Raw genomic sequence first — 21,061 nt, forward strand, 5'->3', positions numbered from 1 at the left:
TTATTCATCGGCATTACAGATGCGTATGATTCCACTTGTCTGCTTTCATCCATGACATCATCAGTATGCCGGAAACTGCTAGTTCCAGTGTATACAGTATGGTGACAATGGCATAACTACATACCTACGCAAAGAAACATGAACAAAAATAAAAATGACACAATGTTTCACTCAAAGGGTTAACGGAAACGTCTGATTCCACCCATCTGCTTTGACCAGTGACGTCACTATAAATCTCAAAACTTTCACCACCACCACCACACTTAATCCTTCAACAAAAAAAAAAGGGTGCCTAGAAAATCATAATTGGAATTGAACACTTCTCTTGACCTGTTATCCTCACGACATCTCCACACATAGCCGTCCCTGGTCTGAGACACCGGAACTTTAGGAAGCCTCGTTTCTTCATGACACACTGAACACTTCACGACTTCATCCAACAATCCGAATAGTTGAAGAAATTTTATTAGACACAACGCACTGTCCCCCATCATCGCCGACAACCGTGAACTGTTATCCTTGTCAGTCATATCCATACCTGCCAAAGACATAAACAAAGCAATTTACCAAAATTCACACACGACGAACAGAAAAGAACTACAATAACATCGACATAACGAAACCAAGATCGTTAACGCACTGAAAAATATTCCACTGAAAGCACAGTCACTACCGATACCACACATGTGCAATGCTACCATGCAAATGAACCCCATACGCCACGTAACGCGCTACCCATAATCACACCATCAGATAGAACCACCGACTGCAACAATACACCACCTATGAGCACTCCACACACACAAACTAAACCAAAACCATCACCTAACACACAACACAAACACACCACTAGAGAGCACCACCAATCACATCAAAAAGACACCTACAAATACTCCACTCTCACATACTAAATTCCGTGCCTCATGATGTCACACATTACAACAGCCTTATGTCACAGGTAAAAGCCGACGGGTGGAATTGGACGCTTCCGTTGACCACACTCCCAAAAATAAAATTAAACTAATGAGACAACCATGGAAAATTGGGGGTTTATGGTGGGGACAGCTAAATACACAACAATGAAAGAAACACTGTACCATCCTAAAACAAAAAAATTAAATTACTACATTCTGCTACACCAGAAAAACCACAGGAATGGACATTTGTTGACCTATATAGCTCAACCACAACTATTCATACCAAAAAAATATGTACAATTTTGCGGTGGACACACAGTGTGTAGTGGGCCAATCACTCTGTTGTAGAAATAATTCAAAAGCCAAGATCGCTTTACTGGTTAACCGGTTTCAACACACTAAAGGTGCCATCGTCAGATCTGAATGTAGATTAACATCTGTAATACATTTGAATATAATGATACATGAGGCAGACCAGCTGATGAAAAATCATTGTCACAAAATAATTAAGAAACAACTACTCTCCTGGTCATTCTTTTACATATCTCATGGAAAAGAATGACCAGGAGAACAGTTTTTCTTAATTTTTGTGACAACGATTTTATATCAGCTGATCTGCCTCATGTATCGTTATATCCAAATGGTTTATAAATGTTAATCTACATTCAGATCCCTTGATGGCACCTTTGGTGTGTTGAAACCGGTTACCCAGTAAAGAGTATTTTAGTGATCGTGCCTTTTGAATTATTTCTAATACCTACAATGTTGAAAAGTGGAATCGGAAATTTCCCTTGACTTATATAGTTCGAGTGCAGCTACTGATACCAAAAAACTAACACAGACAACACCGAAAAGTGGAACCAAAACCGCACCAGCTCAAAAACCCAAATGCTCCACACCCACTTCACGAATTGAAACAGAACCGACCTAGCATAAAAATACTACAGACAAAACAACAGAATGATTATAGAGTAAAACGGAAACAAAAGTTACTTACCAACAAAAGCCTCTGGCAATAACACTTAGGTTGCCCACAGTGTGCACACATGGACAGGCGCGTGTGGCCCTGCATCCCCCCCACAGCATGTACATGCATGGACACACGCGTGCCCCCCCTCTGCCCCCCCCCCTTCCCTCCACATACACAGATCTAAAAAGTCTCCTAAAACACCCACTTGTGAACATCATTGCCATATCCATTTCTAACTAAAAAACAATAAAAAAAATTAGACTTCTTTCCACACAACAAACACCGAACTAAACAGACCTAACAGAAACACCAAACACGTATATTTAAAAAAAAAAAAAAAAAAAAAAAAAAAAAAAAAAAAAAAAAAAACGTAGTTCAACTCACTGGAAACACTTACGCAACCCATGTTACTGCACCAACTACCTAAACTCAAAGCCACGTTAGCATAATGACAATCCAAATTCAAATGAACCCAGTACCACGTGTTAAACTGAGCACTTCCACATCCTCCAGCAGAGGGCACCATCAAATACAACAATATGACATCTACAAACACAACCAACTCGGAAACACCGCATAGTAGTGATGTCACACACCACCCCACCATTACGTCACGGCTCAAAGCAGCGACGTAGATTCGGACGCTTCCATTGACTCTACTCATCTGTGTACCACTGTTGCAAGGATATTGGACATGGCCTAGTAATACAATTTAGGAACATCAAAAGTAACATAATCCATATAAGCAGGCGTGTACGTACTTACAGGTGTAGTTTGACAAGGGTTTGAGAGGTAGTTGGCCACCGTCCTGCCATTTACGTGGAAGTAATTTCAGGAAATGACAGAATACCTAAACCTGGATGAGCGGATGGAGATCAGAGCATCCACCCTCCCAAAAGCAAGGCAATTCTCTTTAAAACAGCATGACCTCACGTGGTTCTTCCTTAGAGTACAATGTTGCTTTGCAAAAAAGTTAAGTAATAAGACTAGTGCCCTACTGCTCATATATTATTCAGTACCAGTCATGAACACATTACTCATACAGTGTTTCATAGTGTAACACTAGACACACTATCAACTGCCATCAGGACCTCAATGAGAATGTTTTGTTTTGATTTTGCTTGCCACAACTTCCCATTTTGTGTCCTGAAAAAATTGAGCCAGCATGCATCTGTAATGAGTGAGATTTTAAGTTCAGAAAGGGGATAAGGTGTTGGTATTACATATTGCATAGGTTTGGAAGTAAGTTTTTTCAGAAAAGAAAATGAAACCAAAGACAGTGCAAAAGCATTATCTGAAATGATAGATGTTTATTTATTGTCATCTGAGCGTTGCGATTCCACGCATCTGCTTCAACTGTGTTATGTCACGTGACTTCATGATGGCACAGTCTTTTTAAGCAGGATCATGTTAGTCGATAGCCTGTTGTTGTATGGTGAGCCACATTCTTGGGTTGGATGTTTGTTTCAAAGTTGTTTGTTAGGGATCTCAGCCAGTGATTTGATGTTATTAGTTGAGTGTGTGAGGTTATCATTGAAAGAGTTTGTGCTCTTTTGCCAGTGAGTTACATTTATTTTCTGTGTTACGGGTGATTCGGTATTATTAGTGCTGTCTGTTTCCTATGATCGGAAATTTAATAGTGTTTTTGCCTTTTTTGCCAGTAATGGGTAAGACAAAGAAATTTATAAGGAGGTCTGTGTTCATTGCAGTGGTTGAAGATATGTTGTCCTTAATCAAGTAGCAATAGATGCTTATGTTGCTAGTGGGTTATTTTGTTTTGTTTCACAGGTTTTTTGTGCGATGTGATTTTATTTTGTTTTTATTCCAGTGTGAATGGTAGTGTGTGTGTGTTACAGCTGTTTGGGTATATTGAAATTGATTATGATGCAAGTACTCGTGAATGTTGGGGGTCTTTCTTATTAGTGTTTGGTAAATGTGGTCAGGCTGTGATTGATAGGTATTATGGATTTTGATTGGAAGTACAGAAACGTCTGATCCTACCCGTCGGCTTTGACCCATGATGTCACAAATATGGCGGAAACGACAATTCCAATATGGCGGATATAAAACCGTTCCATACGTATCATAAAGACGAAAATACACAGATAAACAACACACACACAGGTTTCACAAAAAGCCTAATGACTCTAACGGGACAAGCGTGGGAAATTGGGGGTTTTTGGGTGGGGAGAAACTAAATATAAACAAATTTAGCCACCCACCGCCATACAAAACCACGCAAGACGACGAAAAAAACTGACATCACAAAACTCAACAAATACCACAAAACACAATCTTATCTGGAATCGGACACTTCCTTTGACCTATATAGATCAACAGTAGCTCCTGATCCCATAAATTGGGATCGAACACTTCCCTTGACCTATATAGCTCAACAGCATCTTCCGATCCCATCCCCCAATACAAAAATCAAAATACACCGCAAAACATAGCGAACAAACACTTCCCTTAACCTACATATATCTACAACAGCTCCCGATCCCATAAATTGGGATCGAACACTTCCCTCGACCTATATAGCTCAACAGCATCTCCCGATCCCATCCCCCAATACAAAAATCAAAATACACCGCAAAACATAGCGAACAAACACTTCCCTTAACCTACATATATCTAAAACAGCTCCCCCTCCCCCCCCCCACCTTAACAAACACTATACAACAAAATAAACCACCCTCCCCACCCTGAACCACAGCCACCCATCCACCTACCCAGCCCCCCCTAACTAACCACTTTCGGCCTATACATTTTACCCACAGCCCTTAAAAAAACCCGAAAAATACAATAGCCCTCTGGGACACTCTTCCGCCAACAGAACTCATCTAAATGAGACTGAAGGTTGGAAGAGCGCCTCTTCCCCCTCCCAAGAACTGACTTAGCCACCCCCCACATCCCCTCTATTGTATTAGTACAAGCCCCTGTATCATAATTCTTAAACTCTAAACTATGGTTCACTACTAAATGATTAAATCCCCTCTCACCCAACCCCCTATGAGAAGAAAAAGCATCAGAAACTATTGTGGACCCCGACTCTATATATTCCTCAATTAACCCCACTAATTCAGCCTTCGACCTCCCTCCCACAACCCTAAAAACACATTCGGAACCTCCACCCCCCGGAACAACAGCCCCCCACACCCAAAGACCAGCCACAGACTTCCCCCTCCCATACTTCCTTTTCCCAAACTGTGACTCGTCCACCTCCACAACCACCCCATGCCCCCCCAACTTACCCCTGTACTTAATAAATTCCGAACACACTTCACGACAAAAGGAATACCAATCTAAAACAGTCCTCTCACTCACACCAGTCTCATGCACACAAAAACTCTGTGGGGATCTATAACAAAAATAATATGTAACAAGCACAATCTCACGCATGCCCAATCTAGACTTCTCGAACCAGGTACCGCGCCGTATGGAACGCCATATGTCATCTTTACGACAGCGCCACATGTAACCGTCCCTGGTCCGAGAGGCCGGAACTTTAACCAATTTCAGTGGTTCGCGGCACACACCGCACTTCACGACTTCGGCAATTAAGCCAAATAGCTGAAGAAATTTGATCAGCTCTATAGCTGTCTCCCCCATCATAGCCCTCAACCGAGCACTATTAATCCGGTCTTTCATATCCATTCCTGAACAAAAAACCACAACCGAATACACTTAATAACAGACTCACCCGACATACAGCAATCATCATTACATTAACCATCACACAAAACCGTTAACTCACTGATACAAATTCCTCTTCAAAATGACGCACGCAGCACTCACCACTGAGCAACAGCAAACTGAGCCCAACACACCAAACAAACGAAAACCATGAACATACCACCAGAGGGCACAACAAACAACAACACGACATCTACAAACACGCCACACTCGCAAACCAAACTCCGCGCCGTAGTGACGTCACACACCACAACACCCTTACGTCACGGGTCAAAGCCGACGTGTGAGATCGGATCTTAGGTTACATTTCTGATATTAGATATAAAATTAAGTTTTGGTTTGTTATACTGTGGACTTTGTTTTAGGTAAGTAGGAAAGTGAAAGTTTGGACAATGGATTTGACTGTTTGAATGTATTGCTTTTTGAGACTGCAGGCTTTGTTTTAGCTGCCATATAGGCCAATGAAATTATCGTTAGGGTCAGGTGGGGTAATTGGAAACAGTTTTGAGAAGTCCTCACTACGATTTGAAGTAATTACTAACTTGCTAAGTTTAAACTACTTACTTTTGTAATTTGGAGACATAATAGGCTGAAATACGAACTCTTGGATTTATTGATTCTAACTGACATCATTATAAGTTTACATTTGCTGTTTGCCTCACAAAGTGTGGGATGGGTATGCATTTGCCAGCTGGGTTAACTTTAGAGCAACATTGCTCTATGAGTTATGAACATTTTCCGGAGTGATTAAAACTGTGTTACTATTTCCCCAACCAACAAATACTAAAAATTATAAAATTAACCATTTTTCAAAGAAATTTATTAAACATTTCAAAATAAGCAATGTCTTAAAGAAATTTATCAAATAGCATTAAAACTGAGGTGGTAAGTAATGTACTCATTGTCAGCAAGTATAAACAGAACACACAAACACAAAAATGTATGGCTATGCTTTTCCTCCCCATTTGGTTGTAACAGAATCAAACACAAATTTGTCAAGAGGTTATAGTCTGTCAGGTAAACGACTCAGCTAGCACACTAAATGAATGTTATCTCTTACAGCCATTTCCACTAATCTTAAACTGACATGGCTAGTGTGCCCATCAGATATCGAAACAGCATTTTGGTTGGGTAATTAGTGATTTGCGTGACATTTTTGTATATGAGGAATAAAAGCTGTAGTGAACCACTGACAAAACTTAAGCTCTTTCTTCCATCCAGTTTGTTTTGTTTGCCGATGATACAAACATTGCAATAAATAGCAAATCAAGTGTAGTCTTAGAAAGATCAGCCAATAAAATATTTGTGGACATTAATCACTGTTTCCTAGCCAATTCTTTGTCACTAAGTCTTGTACAAAAAGGTGTGCATTATTCAGGAACACACATTTTCAATAACGGTACACTGTTTTTGTAGGTGGGTTCCTGGCACTGAAGGCTGCATTTGAGCTACATAGGTCAAGTGAAAATTGGAGTACCGGGTTTTTTGAGCTTACTGGCACATTTTAGTTTGCTATATTTTAATGGACCAAGCTTAAAGTTTACTTTTTCATATTCCTTTTAGTTCTTTCACAGATTCAAATTATGCAGTAATTATGGCAAAAAGTATAATTATAAAAAAAAATGAGGTGAGTTTGTGAACAATTTCACATGTAACTGACTTTTCTATGGAAAAATTGAAGTACACAGTGGAACAAGTATTCAGCCAGGTAACCTACTAAATGTTCATTGTGAGGCAGTGAAAATTATAATAGCGCCATCCTGTATCTGGTGGAATTTGTGTTTCTAATATGAAAATATGCAGTGTACATGTTTTCACATGTCAAAGATCTTTCCAAAACTTTCCTCCCCCCCCCCCCTCTCCCCCAGAAGTGCTGGGACATTCTGTGGTGAGATATGAACCCTTTACCACTAAAAGGATTGAGAAGTTTGATAGGTTTGAGAGAAATTATATTACCACTTAACAAGGAAGAATGTATTTTCACCCAGGACAGAGTGTATTTTAACCTGGCCAGAAGTGTATTTTTGAAAGGGAAGTCCGTGAAAAATGTAGGAATTTTATTTCCTTGTCCACATATACACTCAGTGTCAAGTCTTTTGCGTCTGTGTTGAAACAACTTGTGCAAAATGTCAGTGTTAGCACTCAGACTAAGACAGCTGAGCAGGGCACATCTACCTGCACCTGTAAATTCAACTAAGTGCATGCTCTGCTGGTCCCGCAGCCCAATCTTCCTATTGCTGAAACTTTGAAGAAATGTAATGTTGGCCTAATTAGCAGACTCTCACGGCAGATGTGAAAGAGATCCAGCAGTGTGTTTGTATTACATTGGCGTTACCACATGTCCCAAAATCTGAGCTATGGATGAAGGCCAAATGGCCTAAGCGATCCGCTCTGAAGCCGTTGTTGTCTGGTGGATCTGAAAATGATCATACCATCACTGGTATGGATTTCAGTGTTTGCCAGAGAGAGCCAGCGAGTCCTTAAAGTGCCCCTCCACCACCCCCACCCCTCCATTGCAGTCTTACCACTACAGCTTAAAGGGAATGGGAAAGAAAGAGGAAAACTTCAGTGTTTAAAATGGCTTCTTATTGCAGTGAACTTGAATGGTTCTGGGACACACATGGAGGAACTGTGTCCGTTAACTGATGGTAGACCAATGTGTGTCTGTCTTCAAGAGTAACATTTTAAATTCTCTGATGCTCCTGAGCTATTATTACGTTCTCCACAACAAGGATGACCTCAGTGGAGAGACTGATAAGAGGAGTGGCCATGTCAACAACACCTACCAGTCCTCACTTCTCTCCTTCACAACTGGCCTGCGAGCAGTTGCTGTATTGGTCCATGTGCATCATCAGTTGACAGTATGTTCACTTTACTTGCCCACACATGAGATGTTAGGTGAAGAGGCTCTCCATGATCTCAGCTCCCCCCAGCCCTTCATCCTGTGTGGCAATTTTAATGTACGTGTACTTGACGTTGCAAACAATACGGTTGTACAAACATCCGCAGCTGAGCATTATACTAGAGTTTCTGTGCTCCTATGAGCACAGAACCCTGCCTAGTACAGAACACCGCGCCTAGTACACGTCCACTGTGGTGCTCGGGACCCATAGCACAGTTGCGACACCTGATGATGGGCCTATGAGAGCCCAAAACCAGTTGTGATAACAAAAGAAATTTACAACTGAAGAACAGGGTTCTGCACTCATATGTAGCACACCATGCCTAGTACACATCCACTGCGGCGCTCAGGAGCCACAGTACAGTTGTGACACCTGAGGATGGGCTTATGAGAGCCCGAAACCGGTCGTGATGATAAAAGAAATTTACAAGTGAAGTGGTATTTTCAACCTCTAGTATTTGACATTGATGTGTTGTAGAATCTTAGATCATATTCTGAGCTCAAACGTTATGAGATACCGTGAACAGAATGACGTCCTCAATCCCAGCCAGCATGGATTCGGAAAACATTGATCATGTGAAACCCAAATCCCACTTATTCTCACATGACATACTGAAAGCATGGATCGAGGCAGTCGGGTAGATGCAGTATTTCTTGACTTCTGAAAACCATTTGACTTGGTATCACGCCTATGCTTATTGTCAGAAGTATGATCAGACGGGGTATCGAGTGAAATTTGTGACTGGATTGGGGAGTTTTAGAAGTAACTTCAGGTGTGCCCTAGGGATGTGTGTTGGGACCCTTGCTGTACATGTTGTATATTAATGACCTTGCAGACAACATTAACAGTAACCTCAGATTTTTTGCGGATAATGAAGTTTATAATGAAGTACTATCAGAAAGGAGCTGCACAAATATTCAGTCAGATCTTGATCATGTTTGAAAGTGGTGCAGAGATTGGCAACTTGGTTAAAATGTTCAGAAATGTAAAACTGTGCACTTAACAAAATAGATAAAGGCGCATGCCAAGACGATAACATCAGTGAGTTATAATTGGAATTGGCCAACTTGTACAAATACTGGGGTGTAACACTTTGTAGGGATATGAAATAGTGTGATCACATAGACACAGTTGTGAATAAAGCAGCTGGTAGACTTAAGTTTATTGGTAGAATACTGGGGAAGTGCAACCAGTCCACAAAGGAGATTGCTTGCAAATTACTTGTGCAACTGGTTCTAGAATATTACTCGTGTGTGGGACCTGTACCAAACAGGAGTAACAGGGGAAATTTAACGTGTACAAAGAAGGGCAGCATGAATGGATACAGGTTGGTTTGTTCTGAGGGAGAGTTTTAGAGATACTGAAGGAACTAAACTGGCAGACTCTTGAAGATAGATGTAAACTGTCCCAGGAAAATCTATTTACAAAGTTTCAAGAACCGGTGTTAAATGATGGCTTTAGTAATGTACTACATTTGGTCACATAGGGATCGTGGGGACAAGATTAGAATAATTACTGCACACACACAGGGGCATTCAAACAATAATTCTTTCCACACTACTTACGTGAATGGAACAGGAAGAAACTGTAATAACTGTTACAATGGGATGTACCCTCTGCCATGCACTTAAAGGCACTTTGCAGAATATAGATGTAGATGTTGATGTTGGTGTAGGATGTGCTTTTGGGCTCTGCAACTATCTGCCCTAGGGGTAGAGCAATCAAAAGTCTCGTGAGGACGACCTCACTTGCACGTTTGTCGGACACGGGGCAGAACATGCACTTTGGCACTGCGTCAGGGTCGCTCAATGCCATCGATTTCTCAGCCGGCTCTCCAGGCCCTGCACACACCAGTCGATGAGAAGTGGTCGGTTACTTGCACTCGAGTCACCACTTCCCGATTTGGATTCACTTGCCAATCAGAGTAGTGCCTGAAAGACATCAGCCACAATGGATACTTCCCAGGGCAGACTGGATGCTAGTTCGCTGTGTGGAATAGGTGGATCGAATTACCTGTATAACCCGTCACTCCACTGAAGTGTGCATTCCACAGTCTTCATGTCTGTTGAAAAGGCCAGCTATCCTTTGTGGAGTGATGAATACGACATTGCGATCTGGTCCAGGTTGGTGGCTGTGCATCAGTTCAAATGGTGGTTAGCCGGAGAGAATCCTGTAGCCTTTAGGGTAGTGAGGACAAAATGTTGCCCAATTATTAAAGCATTCTGTCTTCAGGCCACAAGTGGCCCATTGGGACCATCTGACCGCCGTGTCTTCCTCAGCTAAGGGTGCAGATAGGAGGGGCGTGTGCTCAGCACACTGCTCTCCCAGTTGTTACGATGGTTTTCTTTGACCGGAGCTGCTACTATTCAGTCAAGTAGCTCCTCAATTGGCATCACGAGGCCAAGTGCACCCTGAAAAATGGCAACAGCACATGGCGGCCTGGATGGTCACCAATCCAAGTGCCGGCCAAGCCCGACAGTGCTTAACTTCGGTGATCTGACGAGAACCGGTGTATCTACTGCGGCAAGGCTGTTGCCTTGCCCATTATTAGGGAGAGCGAAAAGAGATTGTGACAAAACTTCCTGTCCATGATAAACTGTTCCACTAAAAGCACAGTTGTAAGGGAGGCCATACACAACTAGCTCTTTACTCACATGAAGTGTTGCGTGCTATTGATAAGGGATTTCAAATTGATTCGGTATTTTGAGATTTCCAGCAGGCCTCATGACACCATACCTCACAAGTGGCTTGTAATCAAGTTGCATGCTTATGGAATATCATCTCAGTTACACGACTGGATTCGTGATTTCCTCTCAGAGAGGTCACGGTTCGTAGTAATTTGTGGAAAGTCATCGAGTAACATAGAAATGATTTCTGCCATTTCCCAAGGTAGTGTTACGGGTCCTCTGCTGTTTCTTATCTATATAAACAATTTAGGAGACCATCTGAGCAGCCGTCGTAGGTTGTTTGCATGTGATGCTGTCATTTATCATCTAGTAAAGTCGTCACAAGATGAAAACAAATTGCAACACAAATTAGAAAAGATATCTGTGTGGTGTGAAAATTGGCAATTGAGCCTAAATAATGAAAAGTGTCAGCTCATCCACATTAACGCTAAAAGAAATCCATGAATCTTTGAGTACATGATAAATAAGTCAAATCTAAACGCTATATATACAACTAAATACCAAGGAATAACATTTACTTAAATTGGAAAAAACACACAGAAAATGTTGAAGGGAAGGCAAACCAAAGGGTGCGTTTTATTAGCAGAAAACTTAGAAGATGCAACAGATCTACTAAAGAGGCTGCCTACATTAGGCTTCTCCATCCTCTTTTGGAGATCCTTACCAGATAGTGTTAACGGAGTATATCGAAGAAAATTCAAAGAAGAGCAGCACATTTTGTATTATCGAGAAATAAGGGAGACAGTGCCTCTGACATGATACAGGATTTAGGATGGATATAATTAAAACAAAGGAGTTTCTCGTTGCAGTGGGGTTTTCTCGAGAAATTTGAATACCCAACTTCCTCCTCTGAATGCAAAAATATTTTGTTGACACCAGCCTACATAGGGAGAAATGGTCATCATAATAAAATAAGAGAAATCAGAGTTCGCACAGAAAATATGGATGTTAATTCCCCACGCAGTGTTACAGAGTGGAATAATACAGAATTGTCATGAAGGTGGCTCGATGAACGCCCTGCTAGGCACTTAAGTGTGATTTGTAGAGTGGCCACGTAGATGTAGATGAGGAGTATTTCTGGGAGAGGAGGGTCATACCCAGTGGGTGCTGTTATGGGGAGTGGAAGTCTCCAAATAACATCGTGAGACATTTTCCAGAGTATGACATCGGAAGTTCACTGAGGCTTTTTGTGGATGATGCTGTGGTATAGGGAGAGGTTGTAACAATGGAAAAATGTACTGAAATGCAGGAGGATCTGCAGCAAATTGACGCATGGTGCAGGGAATGGCAATTGAATCTCAATGTAGACAAGCGTAATGTGCTTCGAATGCATAGAAAGAGAGATCCCTTATCATTTATCTACAATATAGCAGATCAGCAACTGGAAGCAGTTAAATCCATAAATTATCTGGGAGTACGCATTAGGAGTGATTTAAAATGGAATGATCATATAAAGTTGATCGTAGGCAAAGCAGATGGCAGACTGAGATTCATTGGAAGAATCCGAAGGAAATGCAATCCGAAAACAAAGGAAGTAGGTTACAGTACGCTTGTCCGCTCACTGCTCGAATACTGCTCAGCAGTGTGGAATCTGTACCAGATAGGGTTGACAGAAGATATAGAGAAGATCCAACGGAGAGCAGCGCGCTTCGTTACAGGATCATTTAGTAATCGCGAAAGCGTTACGGAGATGATAGACAAACTCCAGTGGAAGACTCTGCAGGAGAGACGCTCAGTAGCTCGGTACGGGCTTTTGTTGAAGTTTCGAGAACATACCTTCACCGAGGAGTCGAGCAGTATATTGCTCCCTCCTACGTATATCTCGTGAAGAGACCATGAGGATAAAATCAGAGAGATTAGAGCCCACACAGAAGCATACTGACAATCCTTCTTTCCACGAACAATACGAGACTGGAATAGAAGGGAGAACCGATAGAGGTACTCAAGGTACCCTCCGCCACATATCGTCAGGTGGCTTGCAGAGTATGGATGTAGATGTAGGTGTAGATTTGCCACAGTAACCGCCAATGCCCATCAGGATGCAGCGTTCTGGCGCCACAGAGTGGCTGCTGACGGAAGCAGTTGGGACTTAAGTTCCACCACAGGTGAAGAATACAACTGTCCGTTTCCATGTGGTAGCTAGATTCTGCACTGCCTGCAGCTCACGACATGTCCCCTGACCACAACTGGATCCATTGTATTATCCTACTACACCTCTTGGGGCGAAGCAAAGAAATTCACCTCACCATTTTAAGTCTTGTTTTGGCATCGGGTCACTTTCCCGACTTGCAGCAAGTGTTAGTTTTAATTCCTCTTTAAAACCTGGAAACGAACACTCTTACCTAATGTAAGGCCACTTCATTCACCTGTCCTAATATCTTTTGGGTATGACAAAATTTTGGCACTAGTCCTCTGCCTAGAGTATCAAAATTTGGACAAAGCGAAGAAGGAGTTGCTGAATCAATCGTGCTTAGCTTTATGATGTTGAAGTATTGATGATAATCTCCCAGGCTGCTTCTTCTTCTTCTTCTTCTTCTTCTACTTGTGTAAGCTTGTAAGAATAGGTTCTTGTAGCAGGTTTATGTTTGATGTTTGTCTTTAAATTAATAGTCTTCAGCACAATGTCATTTTCTGCCAGATGGTTTAATTCCAGGGTTTGATACACTTTCACGACAGATTACAATATTCACATAATACTAGTGATGACAACAGTTTATAGAACAACCGTTAACACACATTTGTTTCATAGCATCCCTGGCAACAAAGTGCGTCATGTGCATCGATATGCCAAAGACCTCGTAAACCTCCGGGTTCAGGCTAGAGTTGTTTTTCTGATTTTAGTTTATACACTTTTGAGTCGGGTTAGTGCCATTACAAAAACTAGAAAAATGTGAAACCTGTAGGTTGAGAACAACTCTAACAGTAACTATTAGTAATTATTTATGGGCATATGATGTTTTTATTGTGTTAACAATGGTATATTTAATTTGGTATGGGTGTGTTTTCCACACTAATTGTCACACAGGTGTTTGGAATTTTATGTTCTTCTACAAATAGGTTACACCTGTTTTATGTTCCCTATCAGGATTTACAAATAATAAAAGTAATTTTGGAGTGGACAGTTCTGCGAATCAACTATGCTTTTGAATTCAAATTTTATGACGCAATTTTCATATTTCAAATTGCCTATTTTCTATTTGGTGTAGAACTGACAAAATCTAAGAAGCATTTCAGTGTCTCTATCTCCTAAGTTTTTGGATGAGTCATAAAGTTCCAAAAGGTGATTAATTAATAATGTAATATTATTGCATCAGTTGTAACTTTTGTCTTTTGGTTTGTTACTGAAATTAACATTGCTATTTCTGTGATGTTAATGCTTAGAGGTTTGTTTACATGTACTAAGAATTTTTTGTGGTTCAAAATGCGTTTTTTCTCAAAACTCGTGTAGTTGCAAATTTGGTTGTAATCCTACATTGAAGCTAATTTTTGATAATCTTTAACATCCATGTTATATTTCTTGTATATAGAATTTATAGTCCCTCAAACTATCACTCAGAAGGATGGACATTGAAAATATACTGCTGCGTACCCTACTGTTGCTCGGCCTCTGATGGAAAGGCTTTTTCGTAATCGGCAACGAATGACGAGGCCCTGTAGGATTTGTGTGAAGGATTGCCTGTTAGAGATGGGTATGGCTGGTTTTAACATTTTACAGCGAGGTTAGAGCAGATCTCCCAACTCGGCTCCTATAGAGACTCGTGATTTGACAAATTGTACGAAAGATTGCACTCCCAATTTTACATTTCTATCTCTGTCTTTAACATTTTAGCAAGGCGTCACGGCTTTATAATTGTGTATACAGATGCCTCCTGACGGAGGTCACCCTCAGCTATTCTGTTGTCTTTCCCAGTCATGTCTTCTGGATTCGCCTTCCCCGTACCTGTACTGTGTTTTCTGCAGAGCTCCGTGTGATCCTGAAGGCGTCGGATCAGATGAGGTGTCTGCAGCGCAAACAATTTGTCATCTGGTCTGATTCCCTCAGTGCCCTACTGCAGTTGTTGCTGCACACTTACTCGACCTATAAATTGGCGCAGCCTGTGCAGGGCCTACTGTTCTTCCCACAGCACCAGGAGAAGGTGGTGTCATTTTGTCGGGTACCAGAGCGCGTGGGAATTTGGGGGAGCAAACAGGGCTGCAAACAGAGCTGCAGGGGAGGCATGCAGGGAATGTACTAGTACAGGGTGCGCCATTCCCTTCCGAGCTGCCATTTCACTGGTGGGTCATGGATCCTGCAGTTAGGGGAGGAAGAGTGTCAGGTAGTGACAGACAATAAGCTGTGGTCAGTGAAGCCAGGTGTCCAGCCATTGAGGTCCGTGGACCAGTCGCAGCCTTCCGAAATGCCTTCACAAAAGAAGACAAAGTAAATATTCCAGAATTCGAATCGAGAACAGCTGCCAACATGAGTAACGTCGAAGTAAATATCCTCAGAGTAGTGAAGCAACTTAAATCACTTAATAAATGCAACTCCTCTAGTCCAGACTGTACACTAGCTAGGTTCCTTTCAGAGAATGCTAACGCATTAGCTCCATACTTAGCAATAATAAGCAACCGTTCGCTCGACGAAAGATCCGTACCCAAAGACTGGAAAGTTGCACATGTCACACAAATATTCAAGAAAGGTAGTAGGAGTAATCCATTAAATTACAGGCCCATATCGTTAACGTCGATATGCAGCAGGATTTTAGAACATATTTTGTGTTCGAACATTATGAATTACCTCGAGGGAATCGGTCTATTGACACACTGTCAAAATGGGCTTAGAAAACATCATTCCTGTGAAACACAACTAGCTCTTTATTCACATGAAGTGCTGAGTGCTATTGATAAGGGATTTCAGATCGATTCCGTATTTCTGGATTTCCGGAAGGGTTTTGACACTGTACTACACAAGTGGCTCGTAGTGAAATTGAGTGCTTATGGAATATTGTCTCAGTTATGTGGCTGGATTAGTGATTTCCTGTCAGAGAGGTCACAGTTCATAGTAATTGACGGAAAGTCATCGAGTAAAACAGAAGTCATCTTTGGCGTACCCCAAGGTAGTGATATAGGCCCTTTGCTGTTCCTTATCTATATAAACGATTAGGGAGACAATCTGAACAGCCATCTTTGGTTGTTTACAGATGACACTGTCATTTACCGACTAATAAAATCATCAGAAGATGAAAACAAACTACAAAACGATTTAGAAAAGATATCTGAATCGTGCAAAAATTGGCAGTTGACCCTAAATAACGAAAAGTGTGAGGTCATCCACATGAGTGCTAAAAGGAACTCGTTAAACTTTGGTTCCCAATAAATCAGTCTAATCTAAAAGCCGTAAATTCAACTAAATACCTAGGTATTACAATTACAAACAACTTGAATTTGGAAGGAACACACAGAAAATGTTGTGGGGAAGGGTAACCAAATAGTGCATTTTATTGGCAGGATATTTAGAAAATGTAACAGACCTACTAAGGAGACTGCTTACACCACACTTGTCCGTCCTCTTTTAGAATACTGCTGCACGGTGTGGGATCGTTACCAGATAGGACTGACAGAGTACATCGAAAAAGTTCAAAGAAAGGCAGCGTGTTTTGTATTATCACAAAATTTGGGAGAGTGTCACAGAAATGATACAGGATTTGGGCTGGAAATCATTAAAAGAAAGGTGTTTTTTCGTTGTGACGGAATCAGTGGATATTAAACGTATACAGGGAAGAGTAGCACGAATAAGTCACAAGTGTGTTTAATTCATGGGAGAGTGTGACTGAGGGTTTGAAAGAACTCAACTCGCAGACTCTTGAAGACAGATGTAAAATATCCGGAGGAAGCTTACTTACAAAGTTTCAAGAATCATCTATAAATTATGAGCCGTAAGAGTGTACTACAACCCGCTATGTATTGCTCCCACGGAGTTCCTGGGGGCAAGCCCAAAGGCATTTAAAGTGATTCATCCTGCACTCCATGTGTGATTGGAATGGAAAAAAGCCCTAATAACTGGCACGGTTGGATGCCCCCTCTGCCAAGCTCTTCATTGTGTTGCAGAGCATAAATTAAGAGGTAGTTGTAGAGATAGAGGTAGATGTAGATGATGAAGCAGATGCTTAGTAAAAGTTGTAGTAAATGTTATCATGATGAATGTTATGGGATTGTACAATAGAGATGTAACTGTTTCTTAATTTAGAGAACCAACAGAAATAATTTTTGTAGATTGTGTCAAGAATCAGTAGATTCAGGGAATTGACATGTTTTAATCTTTGATTGGTTGTTGTCTTTGCAGACGGTTGTGTACAGGACAACGGGTGTGCAAGCTGAAACCTGTGTCCTGTGAAAATAAAGTTTTGTGAAATAAGGCAAATGATTGTTTATTTAGCTTATGGATTGTACAAGGGTAAGTCCATTACAAGAAGTGCAACAACACAACACGTTTGACAGCAATCCTCGGCATTTGCTTCGAATTGCAGGCTTTAGCTTGGAAGCAAGCATCTCACTGTAACATACGAGGTGTGGCTAGAAAAAAACCGGACTAGTACTGGTGAAACAATAAAACGAATGCAATAAGGCTGAAAGTCGGGTGGCCTGTCACGTGACTCTCGCTCCGCCTACTGCTCGAGTTTCATCTGCCTCCTGCACTCAGTCTGCCCGTGGCGTCTGTTTTAAGTAGTTGACGTTTTGTCTGTGCGTCGGAAAATGTTGAGTGTACAGAAAGAACAGCGTGTTAACATCAAATTTTGTTTCAAACTAGGAAAATCTGCAAGTGAAACGTTTGTAAAGTTACAACAAGTGTACGGCGATGATTGTTTATCGCGAACACAAGTGTTTGAGTGGTTTAAACGATTTAAAGATGGCCGCGAAGACACCAGTGATGACACTCGCACTGGCAGACCATTGTCAGCAAAAACTGATGCAAACATTGAAAAAATCGGTAAACTTGTTCGACAAGATCGCCGTTTAACAATCAGAGCAGTGTCTGAGTTAACAGGAGTTGACAAGGAAAGTGTTAGGCAGATTCTTCATGAAAGTTTCAACATGAACAAAGTGTGTTCAAACATGGTTCCAAAGTGTCTCACAATTGAACAGAAGGAACGCCGAAGAATGATTTGTTCTGACATCCTGGAAAACATTGAAAGTGATCCCACCTTCTTACAAAATGTTATTACTTGCGATGAATCGTGGTTTTTTACTTACGATCCCGAAACTAAACGCCAATCGATGCATTGGAAAACGCCTGGTTCTCCACGACAAAAAAAAGCACGAATGTCAAAATCGAAATTCAAGGCAATGATGATTGTTTTTTTTTTTGACATCAAAGGGATTGTGCACATTGATTGGGTACCAGAGGGACAAACAGTGAATCCGCATTACTACATTAGCGTCCTGGCTACCCTACGTGAGCGAGTACGGAGAAAACGGAACGATTTGTGGAGAAAAAAGTCACGGATCCTTCACCAAGACAATGCCCCAGCTCACAGTGCGTTGTCAGTGAAGACGTTTTTGACAAAACACAACATTCCCATCTTAGATCATCCACCCTACTCACCTGATTTGGCCCCCTGTGACTTTTTTCTTTTCCCTAAAGTCAAGTCAGCTTTGAAAGGAACTAGATTTGAGACTGTTGAAGCAGTAAAAGAAAAAGCGACGGAAGTAATGTATGGACTTACCGAAAATGATCTGCAGCATTGCTATGAACAGTGGAAATTTCGTATGGAGCGGTGTAGAGACCGAGGAGGAGAGTACATTGAAGGAGATAACATGAAATTGTAAATAATTGTAAATAAATGTTTTTTCCAGCATCAGTCCGGTTTTTTTTCTAGCCGCACCTCGTACACTGTTTATTGTTGTGCCCCTTTCCCCATAATGTAGCAGTACTGGACCTTGCGTGACCCAAAAAACTGTAAGCATCAGTTTTCCTGCAGACGTTTGGGCCTTGAAATTTTTCTTGCACGGAGAACTTCCATATCATACTCTGCCATTTACTCTCTGGCTCGTAACGATGGAACCATGTTTTGTCACCACTAATGATCCTCTCTAAGAAGTTGTCCCCTTCGTTACCATAGGGATCCAAATTTTTTTTGCAGATGTCCAAACGCATTTGTTCATGCAACTGTGTGAGTTGTTTGGGACCCAAATTGTACAAACTTTATGAAACCGAAGTCTGTTGTGGATAATTTCATAGGTAGAACCGTGACTGATGTGGAGACAATGTGCCACTTTGTCAATAGTTAATCGTCTGATTAAGAGAATCATTTCATCTAAACGCTCAATGGTTTCTTCATTTGTGGCTGTAAACGATCATCCGGCTCCTTCATCATGCGTAACACTTGTGCGACCATTTCGGAATTTTTCAATCCATTCGTAGACACTCCATTGTGGCAAAACACTTTTCATGTATTGTACCGAAAGTCTTCGATGAATTTCGGCACCACAAAAAGCGGATCACTGAATGTTGCTCTTCTTTGATGCAAATAGACAGCAGACCTGCCATGATTAACAGCACAGCAGCGATAACGAAACTAACCTTGCAACTTGAAAATTGCAAAGATATAACAAAAAATAACCAAAGCATGCGTTATCAATGTAAAATGACAGTACTACCAAAATAAACAAAAATATAACTAAATTGTGGATAATAATTGACTTACCCTCGTATAATTTTTGGCAAGAATGCACTGTTGACTGGATTCAAATGGGAATGGTTTAACTAAAGCAATACATGCAGGGCTTGTTGTTTGTTGCTGTAAAGGGTATTCATATACTTGAGTGACGAGTGATATTGCTGGAATTCGGCGGTGTATTGCTTATAAACAATTTGGCTGAAGTTCACACATTCAGTTACTTTTGTTTGCTCTGGTTTCCTGTGTTCAAATTTCAGCAGCTTGGAGTGTTATAGCTTTGGCGTTGTTGGTTAAATTTAATCCCTTTTACTAGCAAATAATTTTCTTGTATATAGTATCTAAACCATAACGGTCAAACAAACCTGCAACCGTGTGTGCTGCTCTTCTCCGTATATGTTGAACATCCACTGCCAGTCCTGTTAGGAGGAAGAGGAGGATATTAGTGTTTAATGTCATGTTGACAAAGAGGTCTTTAGAGTCCTATTTGGTATGGGTCCCACACACTTGAGCAATATTCTGTGATGGATCACATTACTGTCTTGCAAGCAATCTCCTTTGTAAACTTATTGCATTTCCCTAGTATTATTCCAATGAACCAAAATATGTCGCTTGCTTTACCTACGACTGAGCTTATGTGATCAAAAGTATCCAGACACCTGGCTGAAAAAGACTTAAAAGGTTCGTAGTGCCGTCTGTAGGTAATGCTGGAATTCAGTATGGTATTGGTCTAGCCATAGCCTTGAGGACAGCTTCCGCTCTTCCAGGCATACGTTCAGTCAGGTGCTGGAAGTTTTCTTGGGGAATGGCAGCCTTTTTTTCATGGAGTGATGCACTGAGGAGAGGTATCAATGTCAATCGGTGAGGCCTGGCATGAAGTCAGCATTCCAAAAAGTCCCAAAGGTATCCTGTAGGATTCAGGTCAGGGCTCTGTGCAGGCAAGTCCATTACAGGGATGTTATTGTCATGTAACCACTCCGCCATAGGCCGTGCATTATGAACAGTTGTCCAATCTTGTTGAAAGATGCAATTGCCATCCACGAATTGCTCTTCAACAGTGGGAAGCAAGAAGGTGCTTAAAACATTGACGTAGGCCTGGGCTGTGATAGTGCCATGCAAAACGACAAGGGGTGCAAGCCCCCTCCATGAAAACCACAACCAGGACACAACACAACCACCTCCATATTTTACTGTTGGCAATACACATGCTGGCAGATGAGGTTCACCGGGCAGT

The 21,061-nt window shown here is 41.3% G+C and overlaps 2 protein-coding genes across 25 annotated transcripts in view; both read left to right on the top strand.

The window, feature by feature from the left end:
* Positions 1–21,061, top strand: part of LOC126426686 (uncharacterized) — an 897,888-nt gene that overhangs the window by 436,394 nt on the left and 440,433 nt on the right. The window lies entirely within an intron of this gene.
* Positions 1–21,061, top strand: part of LOC126426695 (uncharacterized) — a 55,259-nt gene that overhangs the window by 2,250 nt on the left and 31,948 nt on the right. The gene's annotated exons all lie outside the window — the stretch shown is intronic.

This window comes from Schistocerca serialis, chromosome 11 (genome assembly GCF_023864345.2).
Source record: "Schistocerca serialis cubense isolate TAMUIC-IGC-003099 chromosome 11, iqSchSeri2.2, whole genome shotgun sequence".
Classification (NCBI taxonomy): domain Eukaryota; kingdom Metazoa; phylum Arthropoda; class Insecta; order Orthoptera; family Acrididae; genus Schistocerca; species Schistocerca serialis.